Source organism: Vipera berus (assembly GCF_964194415.1).
Source record: "Vipera berus genome assembly, chromosome: 9".
In the NCBI taxonomy this organism is placed as follows: Eukaryota; Metazoa; Chordata; class Lepidosauria; order Squamata; family Viperidae; genus Vipera; species Vipera berus.
Window position 1 is genome coordinate 7013526 of NC_138212.1, and position 7710 is coordinate 7021235.

At 43.6% G+C, this 7710-nt stretch overlaps 1 long non-coding RNA gene across 1 annotated transcript; it reads left to right on the top strand.

Moving 5' to 3' along the window:
- Window positions 1–3252: 3252 nt before the first annotated feature.
- On the top strand, window positions 3253–7708 carry LOC308671977. Its single transcript, XR_014027319.1, has 3 exons — window positions 3253–3639; window positions 5231–5272; window positions 7688–7708. It is a non-coding gene; the product is annotated as an uncharacterized lncRNA (long non-coding RNA).
- Window positions 7709–7710: the final 2 nt, after the last annotated feature.

The following is a 7710-nucleotide window of genomic DNA, read 5'->3' on the forward strand; positions in this document are numbered from 1 at the left end:
ATAGTCCTAAAGCTTTAGGAAGTGTCTGTGTCTGTGTGTGGTGGTGTTGATGACGGAAACAACTTCAACCATCTTGAGGAAAGTCTGCGATGAACAATTTCTGGCTGAGGAATTCTGGGAGTTGAAGTCCACAAGACATAAAAGGGCCAAGTTTGAAGACCCCTGTTCAAGAGGCCAGGCTGCCAAAAATCACTCAAGACAGAAAGTTAAAGTTTAAAATATGCTGAATGTAGCTCACGATGCAAAACCAAGACACTAAACCTCTCACTTGAGTAAGCAATTGTGTGAATGGGACTGAGGCATCCCTATGGAATCACAAGGGATCATTTTCTGCTCTTGAGTTCTTTGAAAGGGTCCCGTAGAGGTGGCCAGCTTTCGGTGGCCTGCTTGCCAGTTGTCTGGGATTTCCAGCCATTGTCCTACTAGGCTGAGGAATTCTGGGAGTTGAAGTCCACAAGTCATAAAAGGGCCAAGTTTGAAGACCCCTGTTATTGTGTAGTGGGTTCTGGAACGCAGGAAAGACGCCAGGCAGAGGAGTACAGCATAGCAGCTCTTTATTGGTGGTAGAAACTGTACTGGGAAATCAGGGTTACCTGTCCCCCTTATATACCTGGCCAGGTACACCTTCAACCAATCATTTCAAACCTCAGATTTCCCGCCGAAAGCTGATCCCTGCTATAGCAGTTTCAGTGCAGTGCCACCTGGTGGTTTTGGCCGGGCAGCTGTTTCAATGGTTCTCATAAACCCCATACATAACACCTGTCCTACTAGGATAACATTTGGTGCTTTGTGTCACTCAGATTCCAATCAAGGAGCAGCAAAGGACAGTTATTGAATTTGCTTTTCTCTACAGATTTTTTTAAAAAAAATTCTATAGGACGCAACATCCAACTCCTTTTAATTTGCAATATTGAGTACATCGCCAACAACAAACAAAGTGAATCACAAAACAAGCATTGCATAAAAATAATTACCTGCTGTAGTCAAAACCAAGAATAAAGTCAAAGTGAGGATTAAAGTGAAAACAGTATATAGCTGCTCAGTCAGTAATTCTGTGCCTGATTTTTGTCATCGCATTAAATTAATGCTGTTTTCATGGAAAGAACCTCTGTGAGATAATCCCTTACGTTTCCCTGCGGTGATTTCTGAAAATCAGTGCATTTTGGAAAGGAATGTATTTTCCTCCCGTAAATCATTTCCCTTTTAAACTTACTCAAGACCTGTCTAAATTTTGTTACAGGTTTTCCCACTGTGGTGGCTGTTCTGTCCCATTAATATTTCAACCAGCAGAGAGAGATTTATTTTTTTTAACAGACGTGTAGTTCATTAGTTCCATTTCAGAACTGTATACCATTTTCTGCAAACAAAAACATCTTAAAAGGGCTATGGTTCTAAAACCCCTGCCTAATTCCTGTAAAACTGAGCAAGTTTCTCCCTCTTGGAAGCCATTCTAATTTTCCTTTAAAATGCATTCATTTTTAATCTGTTTACTTTTAAAAGTCATTTATTTCGCTGTCCATGTTGAATCTATGCATCATAATAACGGGAGATTTTTTTTCTAATCCAGTTTGCCTGTCCCAATGTGTGATGGGGAGTTTCATCCACTTTATTAGTTTTCATGTCTGATGCGTTGGTTCAGGTTGTCACTAAAAGTTGATAGTCTGTGCGTTTTCCTCTCTTAATTATTTTGCCATTCAGATTATTATTATCCTCTGTTATCTATATTGTTGCCCAGATATGGAAGAGATCTTTAAAAGTTGGCTAAAGAGTTTCTCAACCCTCACCCTTGTGAGAAAGAAAAAATAATAATTAAAGGCATTAAGAGAATTGAAAGGTGGGACAATGCCAGGTTTGAAACCACAAATGGCCTTTCAAAATTCTCCGCTTGGTTTGTCATCAGATAAATTAAAGCGTGACTTCATCTGTATTCTTTTTAAAAAGTCCGGTTCTGTGAAGGACCTCCGTTTCCAAGAAGTGGAACCATATCCAGTGCCTGTTGCCCTGGGTTAACCTCTTTAATGCTCAGTCTTTAAAAATAACAAAAGTCTTAAAATTGTTTGTAAAGTGCCATTCAGCCTTTACAAGGCTGAACGCATCCATGAACACCAACTGGCAGCCAAAAGGCATGACGAAAATGCTTTAATTTCACAACATGTAGACCGATTTAACCATAGTTTACGCTGGGAAAATGTGACCATCCTAGACCAGGCCAAATCCAAAAATGCCAGGGAATTTCTAGAAGCCTGGCACTCTGACAAATCAGCCACCAATAGATATTAGCATCTATAGTTTGTGGAAAAGAGACAATCAACCAGGCCAAAAGAGAAAAGGACTCCAGCATCTCTCCACCAGGAATCAGCACTCAGATCAGCATAGGTTAACCCCAAGGTCACCTTCAGACCAACAATCAAGTAAGCAAAACCCCAGTCAAAAAACTGCCAAAGAGCCACTAGTAAACAGCCCATACAGACAGACAAGACACCAGAATATGGTAAACTGTCAGCAAACAACACTCTCTACTGGCACTGATGATGTTACCTAGTCTGGGTAATGAAACGTCTGCAAGAAAACAAGCAAGCTCAGAGAGTACCAAGGACCCCTCATTCAGCCTTTGCCTGCCTCAAAGAGGTCTTGCACTGGTTGAGATGAAGTGCTGGCTTCAGCATTGGTTGTCCTCTTCTGCTTCTCAAGTTTTAGAGCAGGGGTAGGCAACCTTGGCTCTTTGATGACTCGTGGACTTCAACTCCCAGAATTCCTGAGCCAGCCATGCTGAGGGGAAAGGGAGAGGTTTCCATGCTGAGCCATGCTGGCTCAGGAATTCTGGGAGTTGAAGCCCACGAGTCATCAAAGAGCCAAGGTTGCCTAGCCCTGCTCTAGACCAAGCTTCAGTCTCTGCTTTGCATGCTGCTCTGAGCACTACAGCTTGCTCATTTTCTGCCACCAATTGTACAATATAACCCACTATTAACAACGTTTGGATATTTATCTATGCATTAGTCATTATAACACTTTATTATATTACATGCATTCTCATTTGTCTTTTGAACTGTTATTCTCAGTTGTTTTTCTGTTATAAAGAAAGATGTATGCAACGGTTCTAGTGTATATGTTGTTGATTCTGGCCCTATGGCTGTCACAAATAATTTAATTTAATTTGACAAAACTAGGGGAGGGGGGGGAAATCAAACTACAAACAGCCTCTCAAAATTCTCCACTTGGTGTGTCACCAGATAAATTAGACAATGACATTTCATCAATGCTTCCTCGGTGGTCAAGTTCACTCTTGGAAGAGCAACAGAGAGAGTAGGAAAGGAAAACTGGAGCTTGTCTGCACAAAAATGTTTCCCATAAACAAATAAAAAAACCCACCCAGGTTTAATTTGGCACTAGATCCTTTCTTATGATGAATTAATCCTTTTGACCTTTCTCAACTGATAAGTTAATTCGAAGGCACCATCAATTGCTCCTTTCAATCTGGGCAGTCTGGCTTGTACAGGCGCATCAATAAAAATCCGTCCTCAACCCCACACATTCCTACATACTTTCTCAACGGGGAAGGAAACCTTGAGCTGAGAAAAAATGAAGCCGTCCTTTGTGGGTGCTGCTTTGTTGATCTCCATGCTCTGCACTCTTGCACAGGTGAGGTGAACTCCATTTTAAGAAAAACAAGTCAGGGGATGGGGGGGAAGAAACCCCTGTGTATCAAAATACTGTGGGTTAAACCCAGATCGAATTAGTCCCCCTCAGGTGCTTGAGAAATCTTAGATACAACCAATCAGGCTGCGTAAAACTTCGCTAAGATTCAGTTGGAACACAATCCAATTCTATCTCAGAATCAAATTGGGCAATCCGATTGGATGCTGCAATTTTTCAAAACAGTTTCAAGTATTCATTTGGACTGAGGATCATTAAATCCATGTTTCTGTTCTGACCAGAAGGATTTTCTGCACTTTGAATAACAACCTCAAGTATATTTTAGATTGTAACTATAAGGTTACACACTGTCTTAGATTGTACCTTATTTGGTTTAGGCTTTGTATTGACTGGAAAGCTAGGCCATGATTCCAGCAATGGGTTTTGGTGACTTGGGTTATTGTTGCATCCCTTGATTTCCCACCCTCAATGGATTTGTTTCCAGCATGGTTTATTGTACATTGGGTTATAGTGCAGCCTAGCTATTTTGAGAGAAGCCTAAGAAGCTAATTGACCGATGGCCTGCTCCCAAGACAGACACGGTGGCTCAGTGGGTTAGGATGCTGAGCTTGTCGATCAGAAGGTCGGCAGTTTGGTGGGTCGAATCCCAAGTGCCGCGTAACAGAGTGAGCGCCTGTTACTCGTCCCAGCTTCTGCCAACCTAGCAGTTCGAAAGCACATAAAAATGCAAGTAGAAAAATAGGGACCACTACAGTGGGAAGGTAACAGCGTCCCTAGAGTTGGAAATGACTAGTGTGTGTGTGTGTGTGTGTGTGTGTGTGTATACTATGAAGCGGTAAAGGTAAAGGTTCCCCCGCACATGCGTGCTAGTCGTTTCCAACTCTAGGGGCCGGTGCTCATCTCCGTTTCAAAGCCGAAGAGCCAGCGCTTGTCCGAGGACGTCTCCGTGGTCACGTGGCCGGCATGACTAGATGCCAAAGGTGCACGGAATGCTGTTACCTTCCCTATTTTTCTACTTGCATTTTTACGTGCTTTTGAACTGCTAGGTTGGCAGAAGCTGGGACGAGTAACAGGCGCTCACTCTGTTACACGGCACTCGGGATTCGACCCGCCAAACTGCTGACCTTCTGATCGACAAGCTCAGCATCCTAACCCACTGAGCCACCGGGTCCCTCATATATATATATGTGTGTGTGTGTGTGTGTATTTATGTATATGTATATATGTGTATGTGTGTTTGTATGTGTACACACACACACACACACACACACACACACACACACACACACAAATCCATGGCTGAGGAATTCTGGGAATTGGAGTCCACAAGTCCCTGAGTTGCCAAGTTTGAAGACCCTTGCTATAGTATTACCCTTTGTTCATTTCTTCCCTTGTGGTCCTGATGCTATGCAGCTTGCAGTTATCATCTCTATAGTTATCATTGCCAATCCCTTCCTGAATCACGCTTTTACAAGCTTTAGCTTCCAGCTTAATTTTATTTTCTATGTGTAGGGAATGTATATTGATCCTTTCTCTCTCTTTCTGTCTTTCTTTCTTTCTTTTTCCGTTGCTGTAGCATGGCCGTGGTCATTGTATTAGAAACTGGGATCGAAACAGAGTGAGTATGATGCCTTTTCTTTACCAGCTTTAGATGTTTCCCCCTTTGCCTCCAATTGTTCTGGAATCTCAAATGTTTCCCATTATAAAAGAAAAAGGTTTAACATAGGGCTAAACATAGGGCTGCCCAATTTTCTTGCACCCTTTTTACAGGCTATTGCAACTTCCCTTCTTCCCTTTATTGCTCTGTGACCACGTACCGAAAGATGGTGGGCACATTGCAACATGCCAAGAAGTAGATTAAAAAAAAAAGACTCTTGAGCTTGGTTCCTCCAGGCCAATCCAATCGGTTCTGCCTGTAGAACTGAAGGAATTTCTTGGATGAGAAGCGAAATGTCTTCAAGGAAAAACGAGAAAGTCCAGTTGCCTTTTGAAAAAGCAAAACCTTTTGGGACAGCCCTGACTTGGGTGACTGAGAATCTCCATAGACATCCACCACTGCATTTATTTATTTATTTATTTTATTATATTTATATACCACCCTTTCCCGAAGGACTCAGGGCGGTTTACAGGGTGGTTAAAACAAAAAATACAAAAGTTAAAAACAGATTTAAAAAAAAATTATATCCGTCCCTGAACAAATAAAACCCCAGTTAAAATTAAAATTATTAAAATTCTCAGCCTGGGCCAGAGAGCTCGACGAGCCAGGTCTTCACGTCCCGGTGGAACGAACGGAGGTCAGGGGCGGTCCTAAGCTCCACTGGCAGCTGGTTCCAAAGGGCAGGCGCCCCCACTGAGAAGGCCCTATCCCTGGGTGTTGTCCGCCGGCAGTCTCCTACCGGCGGTACTCTGAGAAGACCCTCCCTGTGGGAGCGTGCATGCACTGTGCACAGAACTGTATTATAAACATGGGAAGAAAAAGACTGGAAAACTAAAGCAAGAACTGTAAAAACCATCTGCGTAGAGAATCAGAGCACAGAAATCAGGAGAAACAACAGAGCTTGCAGATGGATCCTTGATGAACCTCCATTGCAACAAGAGGCCACATTGCCTTTCCTTCAAAACATCTGAAATCCCAGTGACTTCACCAGTGTAGACAACAATATTATATTATCAGGTAGATTGTTTGCGGATGTGAATTGCCGGTGCCACCTATCTGGATTGTGAGAAAAGACTGGCGGGAGGATATTAGATGGCCGTGTTAGGGGGGGTGTGAATTATCATGTGAGTTCCCATTGCTTAAAGTCGGCTTGGTCCTGGGTTCCTCTCTGGTCCTGCTCCAACACCTTAACCATTACACTAGATGCACAGGTACATGGGATAACTGGATGCAGTTTTTATACCCCTAGAAAGATCCTAGATATGAAAGTTGGATTATCCAGCTCCCTACTTCTCATATCTACTAATATCCACCAATCTGTCCATCTTCTTCATTGAACCAGATTCTCTGGTACTCTCTAGGATCTAGAACCACAGTTATCCTGTTTAGCCAAATGCAGTTGCTCACTTATAACAGGGGTGTCAAACTCAATTTCATTGAGGGCCGCATCAGCATTGCGGTTGCCCTCAGGGGGCCGGGTGGGTGTGGCCTGGGTGGGCGTGGCCTACTGGGTGGGCGTGGCCTACTGGGTGGGCATGGCTAAAGTGCGTATAGCCTACTGGGTGGGCATGGCCAGCTCTACATTGTTTGCATCAAGGGTGCCTATGGGGGCCTGGGCAGGAGTGGGACAGATCTGAAGGTCTCTGGCAGGAGGAGGGTCTCTGGGCCAGGGCCAAGGCAGTGGGGGCTGTTCCCTCACTATTTCCAGGATGGCTTCACAGGCTGCATAAAACCACTTCACGGGCCGGATCTGGCCCCCGGGCCTTGTGTTTGACATGTCTGACTTATAATAATGCAGTGGGATTTTTTTCAGGGCAGGGAAGTTGGAAATATCTGTTTAATGGAAGATAGTTGGGGGAGGCTGGGGGTCCATATCTGTTTCTCTCAACAGCCCCCAAATGCAAACCCTTGCAGAGGATTTAATTTCCCAACAGTTTCCATGTACTAGGCTCCTTGCACTGAAATTAATTCAAGTCCATCTGGGTTTGCACTATAGTAAGTTTCTCACTCTTTAAGGTTACACTTAATGGTTTATTGTTTACAGGAACCTAGATGGAAACTGGGAATAATCCCAACTCGTAGAATATGTTCTGAAAGTCAGTTGTACCTGGTAAATGTTGGGATGCAAGTTCTAGGCAGCTCCAGGATGTAATGCTGCTGGGAACTGTAATCCACCGCAGGAGGAGGGCAGAAAGAGACGTGTCCTGGGACAGGGGAAACTCATGTCACCCATCTCTGCAGGACAGCCTCTGGGAGGAGATACATCTATGGGCTTCCCTATGGTTGATGGGTTTTCTTTAATGGGGATTGTTGGAAACAATCAAGATTAGTGACTCCGTTTTGGGTTCTTTTTGTTCTGATTGTTTAATTCTACAGCAATATGTCCAGCGTCGTCCTCC